At 57.4% G+C, this 22444-nt stretch overlaps 1 protein-coding gene and 1 long non-coding RNA gene across 3 annotated transcripts in view; one reads left to right on the top strand and one right to left on the bottom strand.

Annotated features, from left to right (window-relative positions):
* Window positions 1–793: 793 nt before the first annotated feature.
* On the bottom strand, window positions 794–1964 carry LOC133624677 (uncharacterized). The gene is made up of 2 exons (XR_009818040.1): window positions 1757–1964; window positions 794–1646 (listed from the first exon to the last, which is right to left on the bottom strand). It is a non-coding gene; the product is annotated as an uncharacterized LOC133624677 (long non-coding RNA).
* Window positions 1965–2930: 966 nt separating this feature from the next.
* BCOR (BCL6 corepressor) overlaps window positions 2931–22444 on the top strand; it is an 82596-nt gene continuing 63082 nt past the window's right edge. For both annotated transcript variants that reach the window (XM_062000076.1, XM_062000069.1), the window contains exon 1: window positions 2931–3162. The gene's annotated coding sequence lies outside the window, so the exon portion shown is untranslated. The remainder of the gene's footprint in view (window positions 3163–22444) is intronic.

Raw genomic sequence — 22444 nt, 5'->3', positions numbered from 1 at the left:
TTGGACTCCCATCCGTGCTCCACTGACACAGCCATACCGTGGCAGAGGGCTGAGTCCCATCCCTTTGCCGCTCCCCAGCAACGCAGAGATCGCAGCTGGGTGTGGAGACAACGGGGGCTGCCACTGGGACGGGCACCGATCCGGGTGGCATGTGTCAACACCACTAACACTCGCCAGCACTCCGGCAGCTACCAGCTTTTGGCATATTGCTCCACATGCATCTTCCAAGGACTTCTGCAAAGGCTGAGAAGGGTCATGGAAAATAGCTGAATAGAATGCAAGAGGCCTAGCTAACGTGGGGGCAGCTCAGCCAAGCCAGGGTGAGCAGGGAGCGGCCAGGGTGGGCAAAAAGGGAAAGGTGCAAAGAGCCAGGGAGGATGATGACACACACGACAGGCAGAGCCACCAGCCTGCAAAATGCTGAGTTGGTAGCATGCCGAGAAGCTGGGGAGCACTGCAGTCCCGAGAGCTGGGGAAGGTGCATGGAGAAGCAGCCTGAAAGGAGCATAAACTGTCTCGTACAGAACTGGCGTGACCTATCGCTTAAAAAAACTGGCTTCCCCTTCTAGTGCCAGAGTGTACCTGCAGGGTAGTCTCTGCCTTGCTGTCTCCCGTCCCATTATTCCAGTACAGTCTAATCCTTGTGTTGTGACCTACAGCAGCTCTCTGATTTATTTTTAATGCGTTCCGATTCCTGTTCCGTTGTCAAGAGATGCATTGAGATTCATTTTCCATCCCCTGCTTTTCAGACTTCTGTTCTGCTGGAGGGACCCGCCAATAGAGTTTAATTCGATTTGATATGATTTAATGAACACCTTTATCTTTTGTTTTTAGGAGGAGGATAAAGAATACAACAGCATTCAGCTTTTGCTAAATCAGACACGTTTCCCACCGAAATTCTATCTGGTGACACACACTCACTGTAACATTTCATTAACAACCCCCTTGATATATTGATTTTTAATATTTGTATTAAATGTTGTGTAAAATTGAACTGAGGCGTTAGAAGAGATTGTGCAAGTCACAAGACATGACTCCTACTTAATTGTTATTTTTTTTTTCAGTCCTGGAACAACAGTTGGAAAGAGGCTAGCGGGAGGGGAGAAAAATTAATTCTCCACAGGAGGAATAAAGGGCAGTGGCCGAGAAGGCACGGGGGAGATGGAGGAGAAAGCGCAGCCTCCCGGGAGCGCTGGCAGTGGGGTTCGATCCTCCTCGCCGCCGTGCCCCCCAGCCCCCGCAGGCCTCGCCGGGGCCACTGCCGCGTGCCCCAGTGCCTCGGACCGCGGCGGCCGCCCTGCTCCTTGCTCCTTCCCAGGCTCTCCCGGCTCCCTCGCTCCGCGTTACCTCCCTCTCTCCTGCTCCATATGGTTTCTCCTCTCCTCCTCTTCTCCCCCCTCCATGTTGTCTCCGTGACTCTCCCTGCTCCATGTTATGCCTCCGTGCCCCGGGGGAGCGTTTCCCCGCCGCGGTGTGTAGGGGCCCGGCAGCGCAGCACGGCCCGGCCCTGCTGGGATGCCTGAGAACTTCGACCGAACCAGCAGGCAGCGAGGAGAGGCGAGGGGGGACAGCAGGGAAGACTGGAGATCAGGAGAGGGCCGTGGGGAGGGGTGCCAGTCAAAACTCCCGGCCAGAATGTTTCCCTCCTATGCGGGAGAGAGCTTGAAGAAGTTAATCTCCCCCAAGCTTGTTTTCTTTACCTCCTTCTTCCCCCCACTCCGGGAATACGAGGCATTCAGAGATCAACATAATTCACCTGCATAAAAAAAAACCCTTGCGAGCTATAAACTAGCGGCTGATCCTCCGCTTAGACTAGTGTTTAGCCGTTCATGCATCATGAGTGTCAAATAAATGCCTGATTGAGGCCCTCAGCGGAGGAATTAGCTTTCCTTGTGCTGGAAATGCATAATAGAGAAAGTGCTGAGGCATCCTCCCCGGAGTTAGCTTGGGCTTCGCTCCCTGCGCTCCTCGTTTCGGGAGCTTTCCCTCCCTGCTCCGTCCCCCTGCCCTTCCCTTCCTCCCCCCCCGCCGATCACCCGCCCTTATCGGCACGCACAGCTGGCCAGGGGCAAGGAGAGTCCTCCGGGGGGGAACCCGGACAGAGGGGGCCGAGTTGGCGACGGAGGGAAGAGCCGAGCATCTCTCCCGGTGCCCCGGTCCGCGGCGTTGCTTCCCCTGCGTTACGGGGACTCCGCGGGGCGCGCTGCTCCGGGCTGAGACGACGGCGGGAGTCGGGAGCGCGAATGGGTGGGGAGGGAGGGAGGGAGAGCCTCGCCTCAACAAGCTGCTTGTCGCTTGGCCGCCCTTCCGCGCCAGGGGCCTCATCCTGCTGGCGGGTACGACCCAGCCCTCAAGTTTGGTAGCGAAGTGGGGGCGGGGAACGGGGGGGTGGGGAAGCAGGGCCGGTGCAGCTCCGCTGCCGTCCTCTGCGGCTCTGCGCCGGGGTCGCTGGCCAGAGGGCACCGAAGCCCCCCTTCTCCCCGAGCAGGGGATGCCGCCGGCGCTGGGCAGGCGGCCGAGGCACACAGGGGTTAACCGCGCCGCGGCCGGGAGGAGCAGTTAAAGTGCACGGGCTGCAGATGCTTTTCAGGCCTCGGTGTCTACCGTTTTAAATTAAAAAAATGCACCCGGCCCGACCATGCACCAGTGACCTGCAATTTCCCCTTCTTTTCAAACTGAAATATGGCCAAACTATCTTCACGTTTAACTTCGGGGCTGGGGAGGGAGGCGGGGGAGGTTGGGGGGGGGGGAGGAAACCGCTCTGGGTTGAGATCTCTGTGTCAAGTTTCATCCCCTCCTGACATTTCTGGCTCAGCGCCAAGGTCCTGAAAATGGAAAATTGGGTAAGGGCGGGGGGGGTGGGGGGAGGTGGTGGCGCGAGCGGGGCGGGGGGGGAAGCGGGCCAGAGCTCTCGGCGGAGCGGCAGTAGCGAGAGGCTCTGGCCAAGAGGGATGCATGAGCGAGCCCGCCTGAGCGGAGCGCGGCGGTATCTTCCACCATCCATTCCGCCGCCTAGGCGCGTGGAGAGCCGCCGGCCGCTGCCATTGTTACCGGCGGGCGATGCGGGGACTGGAGCCGCCGCTCCGGCGAGAGATAAATAACCTCTGACAGCGCCTCTTCGCACCCACAGCTCGTCAGATTGCGCTCGGCGGACAGCCGCAGGTCTGTGTCGTTCTCCTTCGCGGGAGTCTCTTTAAACCACTGCTCCTCTCCTCACCCCTCCCGGGGGATGCCGCTGACCTTTCCCCCCCACGCACTTCACCCCCGGCCCCGCACGCCCTTCCCGGCTCGCTCCCCCTCTGGCAACCGGCTGCCACGGCTCGGAACAACGTGGAGCCACCGGCCCGGAGCCTCGGCGGGGTGGGGGGTGGAGGGAGAAAAGTCTCTGCTAAAATACTTTCAACAGCCTGCGTCTTTGCCAGGAAGGGGTCTTAGCGCCGGGTCTTTTGTCTTGGGGCCTTCGCCTGCTTCCCCTGGGGTGGCTGGCAGCTCTCCCGGGAAGAGCCTCCGGGGAAAACGCCGGAGTGTCCCGGGCTGCCGCCGCGGGTAGCGGCGCCCCGGGGCCCCCCACTACCAGTGCCCGGCCGGCACTTCTGCAGCCTCGCCCGCCTCCTGGTTCCCCTCTCGCGTCGCAAAAGCCGAGGGGCTCGGGCTGAGCTCTGCCTTCCGGAGCCCCGTCCTGTCCGCGCCGCCCCTTCGCGTGGTGAGCGTGACAGTGGCCCATGATGGGGGGGTCCCTTGCCAACCGTAAGGCTCTCCTTCACCGGCCATCCCGGAAAGAGGGTCGGGGGGCAACTCCGGTAGCCAAAGGCGTACTTCCCAGTTACGGCAGCACCGAGGCGATGCGGCCAGACATCTGCGCTCCAGAGCCCCTGGGGACGTCTTCTGGCTGCCTTCCACCGGGACACCGGGGAGTGCCACGTCCCCCGCGGGTGCTTACGAACGGCTCGGCCTGAGCACAACCCGCACTTCCATGTTATTTTCCAGCATCCTTTTCATCATCTCCCGCCCCAGGCCGAGCTGGTGCGGGTGCGCGGGACGAGCTTATTGCCAGCTCGAGTCATTATTTCCAGGCCGGAGTCTCTCCCAGGTGGAGCCGGTGCGGGCGACCGGTATGCGGGGAGACAAAGGCAGGAGCCCGGGTCTGCGTGCGGGACCCCGCGGCGCGGCCAAGTGCGGGGGCTGTCGGCTCGGCTGGGTTTGGCTCGGCCCCCCAGCCAGCGGCAGGGCTCGGCCGGAGCCGGGAGGGTGCTCCCGCCGCGCAGGGCAGCGCGGGGATGGGTTTTTCCGAGCGCGTCTTTCCAGTCATATTGAACGTACTTTTTTTTAGGCGATTGTTTTCCCTTTCCACTTGTTTGTCTCCTGCTAGCCTCGTAAACTGCCTCATGATTTATTACCTAGGCTAAGTGCTTAATTTGTGAATATGAAACAGATTAAAAGGAGATCGGCGTATTTTAGCAGGCAGGCCAGAGCAAAGCCCAGCAGCTGTTTCGAGTTTGTAGGCATCTCCACCCGTGTTAAGCAGGCTAGCCTGCTAATGATCAAGGGGTATTCCCAGGCTCTCTGCGAGAGGCCCACCGCCGCCGGCTCCCCGTGCACACGGCTGGCGTTGAGACCGGCCGCGGGACGGGCGCTCTGGGCTTTTTTGGGGGGACGCTCCCCGCCCCCGATGCCGTCCATCAAAGAGATATCCGCGGCTCTGGGATTTAGGACCCGCTGCGTCCCCGACGAAGGCGGGCTCTGCCGGCGGAGGGCCCAGCAGGCATGCAGAGGGTTAACGACGACTCTGCCCTCTCCTTCAAAGGACTCATTCGAGATAGAGTAAATACGGTCGGGGGGGGGGGGGTGGCGGTTGCCGCTCAGGCCACATGATGCAAAAGTACGGCAAGCATACTCCAGAGAACAAAGGCTTCCTACCCCCTTCCTCCCCCTCCCCCCAAAATCTCTCTTAATTTTGCAAGTAAACTTGAGCAGCTATAAAACAAAGGGAAATGATGGAAGTTACAGCCAAGGGACAATCAAAGTGAGTACCTTTGATGCAATCCAAGCACGAACTCGGTATTTTCTGGAGTTCCCCCCTACCCTCAGCCAGCCAGGGGACATTGTGGGCTGTCCCCACGACAGGGTTGATGTGCACCTCAGGGGTTGTGGCTCCTGTTGATGTAAAGAATGTCCCGCAAGCCGGGGAGCACCCGCTGCCCCGGGGCCAGCACCACTTGCAGCCCTGAGGACAGTAGCCAGGCCGGGCCAGGCTGTGCCGTCGGGACTGGGGCAGGGTTTCCCCATGTGTCCCCTGAGGCCAGCTCACTGGGAGGATTGCTGGGCCAGGTGGTGTCCCACTGATACATGCCAGGGTCCCCGAGGTGGCCGTGAAGCATGGGGCTGTAAGTGCTGTCTGTCCCTGCAGGGAGCTGTGCCCTGGCCCAGCAGGAACCTGACTGGAGCCAGACAGGGTGGTTTGCCCCCCCCCCGACCCAGTTGGTGGCCCCAGCCCGGGGTCATGCAAGTGACACCTCTCAGCCTAAGACTGCCTGCTCACAACTGCCCTGCTTCTGCAGAGTAGGCCAGCTACTTTCATGCTTGTCACCAGCACTTTGGAGCAATTCACAACCCCAGTGCTCCACGGAGCCTGCCTTCTCCTCTGCACTCACCAGCCTCCCACCATTGTCTCTTGGAGGACGTTTTAATGTGTAGGGGACGGCAGAGGAAGCAAAGAAGGAAAGCAGCAAGCCAGCAGCCTGTGCAGCCAAGCAGACAGCGAGGCCTGCTGAGTACAAAATGCTGCTGCTAAGCTCAAAGGCCAGAGAAAGGTAGAAATCTATAACCTGCCCCATACCTCTCAGTGCTGCTTAAGAACAGGGAGCAAGGGGACCATGTTGATCCCGCTGGAGCATGGCAGACAGGACTGGCTAGGAAGTAAATGACTCGTGCCCTTGTTGCACCTCAGGCAGTTACTCTAGTGCTGCAGATGCAGCTGGTGTCGGAGCTGTGGAAGGAGTGGGAGATGGGGACAGAATCTGGGCAGAGCATGGGTTATAAGGGTGGCACATGTCTGGGCACACAGAGCCCTGGTCTGTCCAGAAGTGGGAGAGCAAAAGATGGTGTCCACAGTATTCAGAAACAGCCCTCTGCATCTGAGATGTCAGAGTAACTCTCATCTGGGGAAAGCTGACCATAAACTGTGGCTGGGAAGCAGTCCTGTATGTATATGTGAGTGAGAACTCGGGGACATCCCCCCTTCCATGGCAAGGAAGCACCTGAAGGAAGAATGTGTGAACAAGACAACAGCGGATATGTGTGTCTACACAGCTGTTTCAGGTTGTTTTGAGACATGGTCCTTCTTCCGTATTTGGAGCAAGGTTTGTGGCAAACCTATGCTGGAACCCATTTCCCAGGGGCCTGACCGGGGTTTGGGTGTTGTTGACGCATGCCTGCCTTGTCACAGGAGAGATTGTGCACAGATATTATATGCCACTGCTGTTTCTAGCCCTGGGCCTTGTTGTTACTGGCTGAAGGTACGACCGAAAATTCTGAGCAACCTGGAGAGCAGTAGGCAAAACTGGCTCCAGGGTCTCCACACCTCCCTGTAGGTTCTGCACAGAGCTGTTCTTTTGCTAGGTACCTCCAGCATTTTAGCAGGGAGAGAAAAACATAAGCTTGTCTCATGATGATAAGATACAGCACTTTTCTCTTCAAGCAGTATACATAATAAGAAGCTGGAAAAAAATACAGTAGCAATGGAGAAAGGAAAAGAACTCACTCTTTCCAACTTGCTGGCTTGGCCTTTACAGTCATCCCCACCTCAGGGACGGCTATGGCCACAACGTTAAGCCTTGGTTACACTGCTGAAATTCACCATGCTAAAAGTCACCTGGTCCCTCAAGCGCTCTTGTAAAACACTCCAGGTCCCCATAGAAAATGGTTTGCGTGTGCTTAAAACTATGTGAATTGGATTTGCTTCCAACAGTGCATAATGCCAGTTTCATCCTGATCCTGTCTGGCTTTCACTGAATTAACGCCTGGATGGATCTAAGTCCAAATGTCTCAGACCAAAATGGTTCAGATATTCCTCCTTCTGCTGTCCCTTGTTGCCCTGGAGGCATTTTAAAATCTCCTTGGAAGTGCTCTTAGGTGGTGATGGCTAAGCCTCAGAAACAACGCAGTGGAGAACACTACTAAAGCAGAACGGGCAAACCCTGATAGCTTGCAGCAGTTGTCAGGGTCACTGAAAGGCACAAAAGCTGCTTCAGTTTGGAGGACAGGCACACCACAGACTCCTCTCACAGCCCCAGCCCTTTCCTGCCAGCAGTAGCAAGCTGCAGGCGCCCCATCCCTGCCAGCCTGCAGGCCTTCTTGCAGCCAGGCTTGCACCTTTGACGTTCAGCCTGTAACAGTTTGTCAAGTCGAAACATCTCTCTTTTTCACCACTTCCTAACATCTCACCACCTCCAGAACAGTCCCGAGACAAGGAAAAGTGATTTCAAAAGCCGTGTCACTGAGAACTCTTACAGTCCTCTGCATGACCACCTAAATGATGTCTTCATATTTTTATAACCTCTGTTTATGCTGCCTCAGCTCTGTCCAGATTTGTAAGCTGCCTCGCAATGTCTAACTATAGATATCATCTAAACACAAAACAGGGGGGAGAAGTTTTGGACTAGGGTGAGGCTCAGGATGTGTAAGGATAAATAGGGAGATCGACACGCGTTAAATTTCAGTGGTATTTTATCTTTACAGATTTGCAAGTATTGTGTTACCTGACAGCAGCTTTAGCATACTGGGGACTCTGTAGGCACAGAAGGCAGATTGCTCCCACCTGCCCCCCCCCAAAAATGAAGCAGAAGTATAAAAACTACAATAGCAGATGACCAGGAGAGCGATGCTGGTGGGACGGGAGGCAGGAGATCTCCTGGCTTCAGCTGCAGGCTCATTTGCCACAGCTCTCTGAGGCCACCGCTCCCAAAGCCCATGTCCTGTGGTTAGGAGAGAACAGTGTGTGTTTGTATGCGTGTGTTCATGTGAATGTAATTTTGTTTCTACATCGTGTGGATTACTTTTCTTTTAGTGGCAAATCTGTTCCCGGGTTTAGATAAAAGGAGAGATCCTTCAGCCATTCCTTCCCTGAGCTTGTCACTTTCTCTGCCCCTTTCTCCTAGCAGTCTCTAAACACCTTTTTTCCTAGCTCAGCATCCGATCTCACCTTGAAAGCCTGCTCACCTCACGGGGAACAGGGGGAAAATGCAAGGAATATGGTACAGCAGCTGAGGTGCTGCTCAGGGGAACGGGAGGAAAAGGGAACCAGAGTGTAGGGCGTAGAAGTACCCCTCAACAGCATGGCACTGGGTGGTGTTAATGGTGGGGTTCCTCCCCTACAGTCCCCCAGGAAGCCCCCCCAGCAGGGAGATCAGGTTTGTTGTAGGTGTGGAACACCTAATGGGCTCCCTTCTTCTGAACCCCCGTAGCACTGCTTGGCTTTACAAAGCATGAAGGCAACCTTGTTGGGAAAGAGAGCTCTGTTGATTTAAATGCAAAATCACCATTCTGCAGTTCTAATTTCCCAGGCGAGGGCTGTGCAGGCTCTGAAAACATGAAAGTTGTTGATGTATTGGTTCAATTAATTTTTAAAATAAGTTTGAATGCCATTTGTTTCAAATTTGATAGGGAAGTGCTGTAGATTTTTGCAAGCAGAGACCGAAGTGAGCGCGGATGGGGTGTGTATTTCGCATAGCCTTGAAAAGAGGGCTAAAAGCAGGTGTTCATTTAGTACCAGGCCTCTGTGCAGGGATGAGTGAGACCTGTGATGACAGAAAAAGACCTGAACATCTGTATTTGCTAAGTGGCACGGGCTGCAATCAGCCAACTCGCAGAGAAGAGCAGACATGCGGGTGTGAGGCCCAGCAGAGACTGCTGAGTCCCTGGTGCTTTTTAAAAGGAAATAATAGCTTGTGGGGGGAACCCTTTCTGGTGGCCTTGGCTCCCGTGACCCTCCTCTGATGTATGATATTTAAACAAGGAAATGTCAATATTGGTTTTCCACATACAGCCTCGTTCTGCTCTCCATGAAAACTAATGACAAACCCCTTGGAGGGTTAGAGGAGAGCAGGCCCCAAAACAGTCGCTCAGACCCAAACACTGCCGCTGCAGCAGCCTGTAAGGGAGAAAGAGCAGGTTGTCACGAGCGGCTGGGTGATGTGTGCTTGCAGGTAAATTAGAAAGAAGAGAAGTAATCCCATCCTGTGGTACGCAGTGCCTCGGAGCTGCAGGTCTGATGGTTTGAATGATTGTTGCTTTTTAAAAGCATAAATTGCATTTTGGTAGAGCGAGTGAGGCTAATGTGCTCCTTACTACAATTAAGTGCAACTCTAAGAGTGATTTGTTATAACAAAGGTGTCTGCTCTGTGCTCACTTCTTCATGGCCAGAGCTAACGGAGAGTTTTGTTTGAACCTGCTGGCTATCTAGCAGTGGTTTTGGAAAAGAGTGATGCCAAATGTATGAGAAGATATCCATAAACTGGGCCATCAGATCTATCTTCTGATATGTGCGTCCTCTGAGGTAGGAAAGCGTAAGTCATAGGAAGAGAGGGCAAGCATGTCTGACTCATAGTAAAACGAGGGCACGTGGAAAGTATAAACGACGGGAGAGCTGCTACTAGTAGGGTGTGAAGGCTGTGCCGTGTGTCATGGGAAAAATAATTTTATGGTGGATAATTTAAGCTTAAAGGGGCCGTTGTGGTGCAACTGCGTGGCACAGAACATGAGGTGGGGCATATATACAAACGTGACTTAATCCTCTGCTGCCCTCGTCTTGGTGTTGGTTTATGTAGGCTGGGCCTCTCTGAGTGTTGCAGTAGCAGTTTCAGGGTCCTATAACACAACATGAACTTCATCATAGTTTACCCCAGGGTAAAAAGCACAGCTACACAGGCTTTACGCTGTATTGGCACCATGTCCCTAGAGGCAGTATCAGAATAAGCAGTGTACGAGTCCCTTGATCAGCAATGTACAGATGGAGAATCACTCCTATATGGAGAACAGCTTTCCTGAGTGGGTGGTAGCTGCTTTCCCACTAGAAGGTGCCCATGCTGCAGGCCCACTGTGCTTACCTGGTCTCCAGCATGTGCCATGACCTCTCTTAGGGCAGAGGTGTCAGTAGGAACAGCCTGAGGAACTGAGTAAGCGAGAAGATGGGCCAGTTTAATTGCCTGTAATGCAAAAAGCACCTTTGGTCTGATGCACAGACTGTGACGTCATGATTAATGTCAATCTCCAGCTGGGCCTATCAAAAAAGACCTATCACCTGGGAGGCAAATAAATACAGGAGTGTTGCTCAAGCAGGAGTCGTGCTAGGAAGCACAGGGATTGTGTATGTAGCTGGGGGTCAGCCATTTCCAAGACCATGTCTATCCTATATGATTTTCTGCTTTCAAGGATACAACTAATACAGAAAGAGATCTTTGGGGCACAGAATACTTTGCCCTCATTACACGAGGCCCAGCACAATGCAGTCCTACCTATAGCTGAGGCTTTTGGGAGCCAGATTCATCTAAACAATCCACAGCATCTCAGCTACAACCCAGGCCACCACAGAACAGAGTCCAGCCTTGCAGCACCCACCGCAACAGCACACGCTATGTGCAGTGTTTCCTGGTTTAGCTCGAGAAGATCAAGAGTACTGGGAAGGTAGTGGAACAATGCAAGGAGTGCTTCTGTAACATCTGGTCCTCCGAGATCCTGCCATTCCATGCTGCCATTGCACAGTAAGGCTTTCAGAAGCTGAGACAGATTGAAAATTGGATGGGCATCCCCAGGATGGGGAGAGGAAGGGAAGCTCTTGTTTCTTTATCAAAGGACACGTTTAATCTGGTATTTGGTGGGACAGCTCTACTTTGATTAATGTCTGTCTTTCGGAGCAGATATTCACGTGAAGGTGGATGGGCAATGGGCTCGGATGTGAAAGTAGACCAGTTGCTGTGGCTGAAGAAATCATCATGGATGCTGTCTGTGAACTGTCTGGGGAGGAGTGTTTCAAAACTGAGCCCCACCAAGGCCCCTGAAAGGAGTGAACTACCTTGAGTTTTGCTGGAATTTAAGTGGGGCTTTGGCACTGCAGGAGGGCGAGAGGGGAAAAAAGGAGATGGTGTAGTTAGGTTCTGTCTATGCACTTCTCTGATAGTGCACAGCCAGGGCTAGTGCCATTGTGAGAATATGCAGCAGTTGCTTCTTATAGACAAAAGAAAAAACTGGGAAGCCCTACTGAAGGTTAGGGCTGATGAAGCACTGGAAAAAGCCTCAGCTAGAAAAACTAAGCTGGCTCTGCAGTTTGGTCAAGCGATGCTCAGTGCTGTGAATTTGATGAACAACATTAGTCTGCATGAAGACAGGCGACTTTTAAAATGGGGTTTTAATAAAGTCAGTATTGCTAAGGCTATCTATAAAGGTAATCTGCATAGGGTTTTAAACAAGTAAACTTAATGATGCCATTAACACTTCTGACACGAATGAGACCATAGCTGGAATACTTTGTCCAGCTCTGTTTTGGTGTTTGTGTGTTAAAAGTGGACCAGCAAATTAATATGGGATCAGAAAAGAGCTACAAGAGTGATTCAAGGTTTGGGAATCGCATCTTATTGCAAAAGGCTAAAGAAATCCCATCTATTAATTTATCCAAGAGGAGGCTATGACTTGGTTTGATCATAGTCTTTAAGTGCCCTAAGTGTCTCTATGGGGAGATTTGTGATAGTAGAGCTCTCTTTAATGTGGCAGACAAAGGCATAATGAAAATCCTATGTTGGAAAATGAAGCTCTATGAATTCTGAGCAGAAATAAGTGTGTTTTTTTTTTCCTTTAAACCAGTGAGGGGACATAACCACTGGAACAACTGAGGCAAGCAGTGAGTTTTCTATGCTTTAAAAGTCTTGGGAGCAAGATTGTATGCCAGGTTAAAAGCTCAGCCAGAATTTATGAGTCTGATACAAGAACGTCTGGCTGAAATTCACTGGCCCGTGATATGTCGCAGGTCAGACCAGCTGATCATAACGGTCCGTTCTTGGTTTAAAAAAATCTATGAATTAGGTATTTCAAGTCCCCTGAGCCCCGATACTACTGGAGGTCTTGAAGGAATGCATTATAAACTGTCATCATTTAATTGTAAGCAAGCAGGGGGATTGCCTTTATTTTTTAATTAATAAAACTTCTTTTCCAAGGGCTTGTTAGACACCAGAGTTAAGCAGCTGTTAACAAACATGACAACATTTCAAAAGCAGTTCAGATAATTCTCCTTCTCCTGTTTGCTCAGCTTTGTTTTGCAGCAGCACAATTTCATTCGTGCCGCATCTACCAATGCTCCTCGAGATGAAATTGCAAATTCCAGCAAAATAAAAAAAGCAACCCACGTAGTTAGGGCAGCCTCCTTTACTCCATGCCCTCCTTCACAAGCATCCCTTCATCTCGCAGCTATGTTGCAGGCTTTTTCTCCCCAACGTACATGGACAGAATGGGGAAGAAGTCCGTCCGTTTTCTAGTGGAAAAGAGAGAGATGGGAAGCCATTGTCTATCACAGGCATGCAGAGCTCCTGGCTTGCCTGAATGAATGGCGGGGAAAGGGGAAAAGGTATTACGGAGACACCTGGTATTCCTGAAATTCTGCGAGCTCTTAACCTCCTTGAAGTTGCGTAAAATGGCCTCCAGCGAATGGTCAGAGTGTTTTTCTTACACCGGAGGAGTAGTTTTCAAGACAGCATAAACTTTCTTACTATCTCTCTGAAGGGGAAGAAAAAGAGATAACTAAAAATCCCAGGCATGGCTCTCGGGAGTCTTGAAAATCATATCCACGGTTGCGTGGACATACTAAACCTACGGTACGGTACGTTCAGTGCCTCGTTACTCTCCGTTATCAAAACTGAAACAAGAGGTGGGAAGGCTCACAGCTTGAAGTCGTTGAGGGACTGAGCTCCCGTTGATGGGAGCCCCCACCCGCGCCTCCGCCTCCGAACGCGGCAGCGTGTGATACGCGAGCAGCGTCAGTCAGCGGGACGGGGCACCGGGGCGGCCGCAGCCTCCCGGGGCGCGGGTGGTGAGGTCGGCGGGGAGCGGGAAGGTGAACCCGTAGCCGAGCGGGGCACAAACCCATTAGTCGCACATAACTTGGCAAGACGCTTGGCCTCGCCATGACAACTGGCGGCCTGGGCTGCTCCCATGTCCCGCCGCCTACCCCGGGAACCTTTTTCCGTCTCTTTTCCCGGCGTTTTGGGAATGCGAGGCCGGAGAAACGAGCCCGGTACGGGTAACAAAAGGGGATGAAAGGAGCTCTGTATTTCACTTTGCACGTCCGAGATGCATTTTCATGCTCCGTATGAGAAGGGATCGTTCCGGGGAAGTTCAGATCAAACGGGAGAGCATCCCGGGTATTTTCATAATTGCTGGACTTCGGAGCACGGACAAACGAGTAGCGGCTGCCCAACCTGGGCACCTCAGCGGGGGCTGCTCATCGCCTCGCGCGGGGGGGGGGGCGGGGAGAGGGGAGGCTGCAGCCCGTGTGCCTGCGGAGAGACACTGAGGCCTGTCCCGCGAGCGGGGAGACACGGCGGCCGCGGGGCCCCGCGCAGGGTTCCGGCGCATGGCTCCGGTGCCCACGGCTGGCAGCCCTTCGGGGCTCCGAAGGGCGAGGATCCCTGGATCCGTAGCCAAGGGAGGGCCTCCCCCCTACGCCTCTCCCTCGCTGCCGCCGGTGTGAAGGTGGTGCCGGTAAGGACAGGCTCCGTGCTCCGGCCCGGCGACATCTGCGCCACGGAGCCAGCACGTCGCCTCCCCGGGCGGCTGGCGGGTGGCGGCCGGCCCGGTGGTTCGCACCGCCACCAGCGAGCGGGGATAAAGGGATTAAACGGCACGCTCGTTCCGCCGGGCGGGGGGGAGGGCTTGGCTGACTCCAGCCTCTCGCTCCCTCCGCCCGCCTCCCCCGCCGTCCGCACCCCCGGCCCTGCGGCGCTGCCCCCGCCTGGCCCCGGCACGGAGGCACCGGGCGCGCCCGCGGTGCCTCATTGTTCCCGTAATCAGCCAGGGCTGCTTCAGGCAGCCGCGGTGCTCGGGGCGACGGGGCTCGCCGGCACTGCTGCCGGGAAGGGGATGCCCGGGGACACCCTTTTCAGCCATTTCAAAGCACCAAAGCTGGCGTCTCCCGCCAGTGCCCCGGTCCCCCTTTCCCCCCTCCTTGCCTTCTCTCTGTGGAGGCCACTCCGACGCTCCCAAAGATGTGTGACTGCCCCCCCGAAGCCGAAACCGCCCACACATGCGGTTTCTGGGTAAAACCCCACCCGGCCCCTTCTCGGCGTCACCGCACTCTCTCCGCACCCTGTTCCGCGGATGCGGCCAACACCGGCCCCTGCTCCGCATCCTATGTGGCCAGCTTCTGCCCCAGCCCCCTGCTGCCAACTTGCCAGTCCCTGCCCTAGCCTCGAGTCACGGTCCAAGCCGTTGCCGCAAACCGAGATGCAGCCGGACCCTGCCCCAGCCCGGCTTGGGGTGCAGCCTCCCCAGGGATGCCGCGGCTTCTCGCATGGCCAGGCCAAGGCGAGCTGGCTGGGCGCCAAGGAGGTGAGGTTAGATTTGGAGGTGGCTACCGGATGGCATGTTACTGAGAAAAGCGAGAGGGGAAGGCAAATAGGAGCATGGCACCATATAGGCTCGCCACGTGACCGAAAATGTGTTTATCTCGCCCCGGAGAAGCCGGGCTGCCTTCGGAGACCAACCCTGCTTTCATGGCACAGGCACGAGTCCTGTGGCTGCGGACAGGGCGGGCCCTGCCGGAGAGCAGAGACCACTTCTGTTTGCTTTTGCTGTCGCTTCGGCTCTTATCATTTGCCTTGTCATTCATCATCAACCTCTCACGGTCTCCCTCCCCCTTGTGCTCCCCCGCCCGCCGCCTCCCCAAGGGTCAGTCAGGAAAAGACTGCGAATGCATCTGAAGAGCGAGACGTGGAAGAAGGGTCGGATGGAGATGTGTCCGGGGCAGAGGGGGAAATAAAGCAGCTGCCTGCGAAACAAAGGTGCTGTAAAGGTGGCTTTTGGTGGTGGAGCAGAACCTCGTAAATGGGAGACTTCCGTTCACAAGACTCCGCTTGCACAGTTTCTGTCCTGTCCTTGAACTGACAAGTGAATATCTGCATCGCAACCAGAAAGTAAATCACACCGAGCCTGGCTCGGAGAGGGAGCGCGCAATGCTTCAGTCCGTTGCTAAGTGCGAAAAAGTGGAAGATTTCAGCTTTCCAGCGCAGCCCCGCTTCCCCCGATACAATATTTACTTTGGGACCCCGGTGAAACGCGCTCGGTGTTTATTACGGAGAGCGCCGGAGCAAGCTCGCTCGCCTTTGCGTGATTAGCAGCATGCGGAGGAGCGGCCGTGGCGCGGAATATCAAAGCGAGACCGCCTTGGCACGGGTCCCAGGCAGGGCTTTACTGGCAGCCGCGGGATTCCACGGGGCAGGGCGAGCGCGGCCTGGGCGGTGGCGGCGGCGGCTGCCGCTCCCCGTTCCGCCCGCCGCCGCCGGGGCACGAGCATGGGCACGGCGAGGGGAGGGGGCGGGCGCCGGGCGAGCCGGCAGCCCTTCGCGAGAGGCCAAAAGCCAACGTCGTTTCTGCCACGGGCTCTGGGTTAACGAAGTGTAGCGGCTGTACTGGGCCGGACTGCAGCCCGTGGGCTCGGTGCTTCGCAGCATCATCTGCGGCCAGCCGGCCGGTAATCTCATTAGTGCCGTCGCGTTGAGGGGGGAAAAAGCGGCCGCCGGTCCCCGCCCGGCCTCAGGAGAGCAGACAAAGGTCTGCGAGGCAAGGCCCCACGGCTGTTGCCGCGGCAGGCCGGCCCGGTTAATGTTCAATCGAGAGCCCAGGAGCTGTGCCTCCCCTTCTCGGCTTCCCGCCGGGGGGGGGGGGGGGGGGGGTGTGCCGACCCCCACCCACCGCTGCCGGCCAGGCTGTGCAGAGGCCGGGCCGAGACAACGCACCTCTCCATCTCGCCCCGACGGGATATTTTCTGCTCCTTGGAAGTTATGTTAAAATAACATTTGTGTGCACGTTAATGATTTATTTATGTGGCTAATAACGCTCACATTCTCGCTGATATTTGTCTAGGCAAAAGACCAGCTGCGAAATGCCCCGCAGCTGTAGCCAGAGCTAGAACAGAGTGCCTTGGAACCAGAAATCAATGCTCCTGAAATGAACAAGTGGACAACTTATTAGGCTCAGTCACTCCATGCGCCATCCCTTGATAACACATAGATGAAGTAGGTGCTGGAGAAGGGACACGTCTGTAAAAGCCATACATCCTTCACAGTCAGGCCGGGTTATACTGTGGGGCACAGGCAGCCCCATGGACATCAGCGGGCAGGCCAAGGGCCATGACACGGTGCTCGCGGGCTGCCTGAGGTTAGATGTCGATAAATACGGTGAGCGCCCAGGAGAACAGCTCCAGTCGCCATTGATAAAGGTGTCCGGTTTCCAGAAAGCACAACCGACAGGTTCGGCGAGATCACGTAAGCGCAGCGCCTCTGCCTAGAAACAGTCACGCTAATTTTGCATTTTTACCATCCATGGGGAGGAAAAATACCTGTCCTCCCGCAATGCAAATCCTTACGCAAACTGATCTGCAGGCGCAGAAGGAGCTGTTGCCACCCTGACCTCACAGACAAGAATCACTTGTCCCGGGTTGAGAACGGCCAGCCGGCAGCAGTACGCCCCGAGAGCACACGGGATCGTGCAACTCCTCGGCGGCCCCTAACAACTCGCTGGTAGCTGACAAGAGTCTGAGCCGGACCGTGCAGTTAATCTCTGAGGCCTTCATGCACCCCTTGCAAGCAGCGCCCCAGCGCTAAATGCAAGTCACAGACTAAAATAGGAGAGAGCAGCACTGAATTTAATTTGCAGGCTTTCTTTAAAAAAAAACAAAAATGGGAGAAAAACCCCAACTTAGCACTTGATGCAATCTGGTGATGATCTCTGGGAGCGAGGTGGAAGGCATTGGAGCAGCACACCTGCCTCAGAGAGGGGCTACATTCAGCCTCACCGACCCACTCCGGGAGTCGGGACCACCTTAGTGCGTGCAGCACCACGCAGTATTTCTAAACCGATATGAACTCCTCCGACGGGGAGGCCTCTCGCCGCGCCAGCCCATCGCGGCTGCCCCCGACTGCCTCCGGCGGGCGCTCCCGCGGCGGCGGGGGCAACTCTAGCACCACCAGGTCGGCGGCGCGGGCAGGCAGCTCCCGGAGCCTCCTTCCTACCCCCTCCCCCCGGCACGCAAACACCTCGATGTGGCTCGAAGAAGAGGGAGGAAATAGGTGAACGGGGGAGAAGCGGCTGGGAAACACCCTCCCAGCTTTTCCTCACATTCTTCCCCCCCCGCCTCCTGCAAACTGCCTCCCATTAGCCGCAGAAGTTCACAAAAGAGCGAGACATAAAGAGAGGGAGATCGAGGTTTCCGAGAAAAAGAGGCGAAAATAGCGAGGTAGATATTCAAGAAAAAAAGAAAGAAACAAAAAAAAAAAATCGTCGCTACAAGAAGCACCCACCGACCGGCTGGGAAACTGGTGGTGTCCGGCAGGGAGAGAAGGAGGAGAAGGGAGGGAGAAAAGAGGGCTTTAAAAAACTGGAAGGCAAAAAGCTGTTGGGGAGGAAGTGTAAGCCGAGAGGGAGGCTGGGGGAGGGGAGAGAGCGCCATCTTTTCATGTCACAGTCACAGAGACAGCGCTGGGCTCGGCCACAACGTCTCGGTTTCTTTTTAACAGCGGAAAACGTGCGATTAGCAGGCAGACGGGCGGAGACTACCAGCCTTGCGCACACACAGCCCGCAGCTCTGTCTCCGCGCCGTGTAATCCCAGTGCTCAGCCCTGCTGCACCCCCTCATTAAAAATCCGGAGATTTCCTCCTCCTCCTCCGCTCTCCGAGGAAAACAACGCCTGCCACCGCCTGAACTCGGGCCGCGCCGCGCCGGCCGCCCGGGGGCCGCCCGGGGGCCCCGCGCTCCCTGCCCGGCCCGGCGGGCTGCGTGGTCCCTGCCTCTTGGCCCCTGCCCCCCTGCTGCGGGAGGCCGATGCTCGCCCCCCATGCCAGGGGGCCGCCGCCCCGCGGGAGGGGAAGGCGGGGTAGTTGTCTGTAGCCCCCTCGTCTCTCTGGGGACTGCTGCTCTCCCGCTGCCGGGGCGGCTGCTCGATGCTTCATCCCTCTCCCTCCCTTTTTGCATCCCGAGGGCGAAGGTGGGGTGCGCCGAGCTGGAGCTCCCGGCGATTAGGCGGCGGAGAGCAGCGCCAGGATCCCCCGGGATCCAGCGATCCCGCAGCGGAGCCGGGCACCGCCGCCTACGGCCTCATGAACGGCGCTTTATTCCGCAGCGCTCAAAACCCCTCATTGTGTTTGGCAGAATCACCTGCCTCCTCCGGAGCCGGGCGATTAATTTAATGCGATACAGAGCGTGCTCCGTCCCGGCCCCTCCTCAGCGGGGAGATCGCCGCCGGGCTCTCTCCCCGCAGCCGCGGCGCGGAGGAGGGGCACGGCGGGGCAGGGCACGGACGGCGGGGCAGGGCACGGAGCGGCACAGCGGAGGCGGGCTGGCATCCTCCGAGCACCGGCTCTCCCGGCAACGGCTGGGGAAACCTTCCCCGCCCGGTAGCGGCTGCGGCGGCGGCGGCTGCTCCGATCGGAGTCGCACCAAGGAGCCGTCGCGCAGACCTGCTCGGTGCCCGCGGGGGAGGGGGGCACGGGGGGGGGGCCTGCGAGGCGGGCAGGGGCCGAGCCTTGCCTGGCGAGGGGATTTGCTGGGTCGTTGGCTGCGCCTGTGGAAAGGCGGGGGGGTGTGTGGGGGTGGCTGCGCCTAGTGATGGGGGATTTGAGAGGGGAGGGGAGGAGGGGGCTGGGCTCGGGCGCGGGGGGGGGCTGGCTGCTGCGACTGCTGGGGACGGCGGCTGTTATTATTGTTATTACTGTTATTGTTATTTTTAGGGGGCGGCAGTGGTGGAAGCGGGGGGGGGTGGGGCGGGCCGCGCATGGAAGGGGGCCGCCGGCTGCGCTCGCGTAGGGGGCAGGAGGTGAGGGCGGTGGGAGAAGCGTCTCCTCTGTTTCTAATAAAGGAAACGACTTTTATTGAACGATAAATGCAGGGGAACGAAAGTCGTGTGGGTGCGCTTGGTGGGGGCGATTGATTTGGCGGAGGGGGGGAAGAAGCGGCTGCCCGTGCCGACGCGGGTTGTTTTGGGAGGGGGGACTGTAGCGAAAGGGGGCCAGCTGGCCTCGGCCGCTCTTGCCTGGGGGGGATCTTGGAGAGGGGGCGTTGGTCGCCCCAGTGGAAGGAGGCGAGGGCTGCCCCTAATCGTGGGGGGGCTGGGTGAGGGAGAGCGAGATGCTCGCAGTGGGGGGTCCGGGGGGGGGGCGTAGGCCGGGGGTGGTGCCGCCTGCCCCCTCTCAGGCGGGGGGGGGGGGGCTGAGGGGGAGGTGTCGGCTGCGCCTTGCCAGTTGGGATTTGATAGGGGCGGTAGGAGACACGTCTCCTGTTTCTAATAAAGGAATCGGCTTTTATTGAAGGATAAATGCAGAGAACCAAAGTCGTGTGGGCTGCAGCCGCCGAGCTTCGTTAGCTGCCGATGTGACTGTGAAGATAAAACGCTCCACAATAACTCGAGCGCGAAGAGCACCGGGGACGGGGACGCTCATTCCCCGCCGCCTCGGCCCCCAGCTGCGGCCCTGGGTCCCCCACTGTGCCCTGAGCCCTCGGCCCCGGCCCCGGGGCGGAAGGTGCCCGGGAAGCCTCAGACCGTGCTAACGGCTCGGCCTTGGGACTTTGCCAAGTTTCTCTGACTTAGGGGAACTTGGGGGATGAGTAATCGCGCCAGGCTAGGCTTTGGGAGGGTGGTGTTTTGTTGGGTTTAGGGTTTTTTTTTTCACTCGCTCTCTTCTTCCCCCCCCCCCGCCCCGTCATCAGCTGCTGACCCACTCACTTCGAGAGCACGGCACCGACGGGTTTCTGAGAAGGGGGACGGAGGAGACGGGTGATGCGGTCAGCCCGGGGAAGTCCCCCCCGGTGCTGTCTCGGCTCTCCGCCGAGCCACCCTGGTTCTGCTCCAGACTGGAGCACGTCGAGGCTTTCCGAGGTCGCTGCTGTCCAGGCTCTTACTCGAGGCCTTGTCTGTGGCTGTTCCGGGGAATAAGGGAACGCCCGCCCCACCTATGCCACACACATTCCGCTGCCTCGCGTGGAGGCCCGTGCGGAGGTTTCCCAGGGCAGCGAGGACATGGCGCGACCGCACCTTGCCCTCGGGGAGGTGACGAGAAGCCTTCTCTACTTGGCATCTCAGCTTATCGTAGGTGGCGACGGCTGAAAGACGGGAGAGGGGAAACTCCGGGCCTGGGGGGAGGCCCTAGGACACGGGGAAGCAGTGTGTAGCCCCAGCCGTAACCGCGGCAGACACGGGCACGCCGAGACCCTCTGCCTGAGGCTGGCGACAAGCAGCCCTCGCATCCTACCCGCGGGCCCCGGGGTGGACGCGGCGGGGCCTTGCCCGGTGCGGCAGAGGGCAGGGCCACCGCTGGACGCCGTGCCCGCGTGTGCCTGCCGGGCGACGGGGCGCGGGGGGCGACCGCGGGGTAGGAAGCGGCCGGGAGAGTCTTGGGGGGAGGGAGGGGAAGGAAGCTGAAGAGACTCGACGCCGAGCACAGCCGCCAACAGCGGATCCTGCAGTTTGGCTGAGGGCGGGGCGGTGAGAGCCTCGCCGCCTCCGCTGCCCGATGCCGTCGGGGGTGCTGCAGCGGTGCGACCTGCAAAAAAGCTCTCGCTGTGCTTCACCTGGAGTCTGCAGGAGCTATCCCCAGCGCAGCTCAATGTTTTGCCGGCAGCGAGGGGTTTGGTGAGGCGGGCCGAGTTCCCCGCCTGCGACTGGGGTGGCGGACGGGCAAGGCCAGGGAGCGGCGGGGAATGAGTGGGGCTCGGTGCTAATCTGGGCGCCGGGTAGGTTTCAGCCCTCTGATTAACCTACCTGATTGGTCTGCCGAGAGGCGCTAGGAAGCTGTTGCTGCCTTGGGTACCGCGGTGGCGGGGACAACGACGACGCAGGGAGACGAAGTGAGGATGTTTTGTTTTTTTTTTTTTTAATGGCATTTCTAAAGGGAATATGCTTTTATTTTCCCTTGGTTGATGTTTGGTTTTGGGCTTTTTTTTTTTTTGAAGGTGTTTTCGAAATGAACATTTTCTGCGATAAGAGGTGACCGATCAGAATCGCTGGGGGGAGGTTGTAAGGAGACGTTTTGCCCCAGCTTACTGTTATCTTATCGTTCACACTTGCAGGGCGAAAAAGTGGCTTATCTTTATACCCACCCCCCTCTCGCCTTAATTGCTAAAAACACTGTGAAGTGTTAAGTACAGGACTAAAGAATCTCTCCTCGTGTCTCCCATGCGAGTGAAGGGGGAGGGGGCCGAAGCTCCAATTTGAAAAATTAGGGGCTTTTCTCTGGAAAGGTACACACGCGTACACACCAAAAGCCCCTCCCTGCTCCCGCTCTGCTGCCGCTTTGATGTTGCACGCTCTCATTTCATATGTATGTACCCCGGCGAGCCACCCGCCGCTGCCGGGCTTCCAGCCGGGGCGCAAATCCCGCTCGGCACGCCGACAAGCCTGGGGGCTGCGCCGCGGGGCGCGGAGGGCGGCGGAGGCCTCCGCTGTCACCTCTGGGGCGGAGTGAATAACCCCAGTGTTTATCAACCCGAGCGCGGAATTGGTATTCAGCACTGAGCCACGGCATCGTCTCCTCGCTTTCTCTCCCCACCCCCTCCGAAACAAAACACAACACAAAAACAAAACCAGAAGGAGGACGGAGGTGATTCATCGACTGTATCCAATTATTAACATACAAGCTGTAGTCTGCGCAAACACACCTTCAAACCATGGCGGTTCCCCCGGCCGCCGTATTATATTTAAACTCGAGGAGCGTGGTGGCTGCCGTGTCTCCGCCGAGCTGCCGCTCGCTGCCAGTCCTCTCAGGCTTCCCAGGCACGGGGGGCAGCCCGCGCCCCCGGGGCTGAGGGACCCCACTGGGAAAAGGGGATGTAGCGCAGTGCTTCCGCGCATCGCCTTCAAACGGCGAAAGCTCAACCTCACCCGCACTGCTCTCCGGGCCAGGCTTTTTGTCTGGCTTCACCTCCTGCCCTCCCTCGGCGCCCTCCCCACCGCCCGCCGAGCCCAGCCGCGCCGCCTGCTGCCCCCCGCCGCCCCCCGCCGGGCTTGGGGGAGGTGAAGAGAGCGACAACCTTGCCGCCGCTATTTTTACTCCTCTTCAGACTTGTGCGGCGCACGCCCCCTCCCCTGCAGGGCCTTGCCTAGCGTCTGCATCTCCCCGCTGGCAAGAGCCCGGCCTTCCTTTTGCCTCCGCCTGCCCGGCCGGCCGGCCCGCCCCATCAGCCGCAGAGACGGGC

This window comes from Colius striatus, chromosome 1 (assembly GCF_028858725.1).
Source record: "Colius striatus isolate bColStr4 chromosome 1, bColStr4.1.hap1, whole genome shotgun sequence".
NCBI lineage: Eukaryota > Metazoa > Chordata > Aves > Coliiformes > Coliidae > Colius > Colius striatus.
This window is presented reverse-complemented; position numbering and strand designations above follow the sequence as displayed.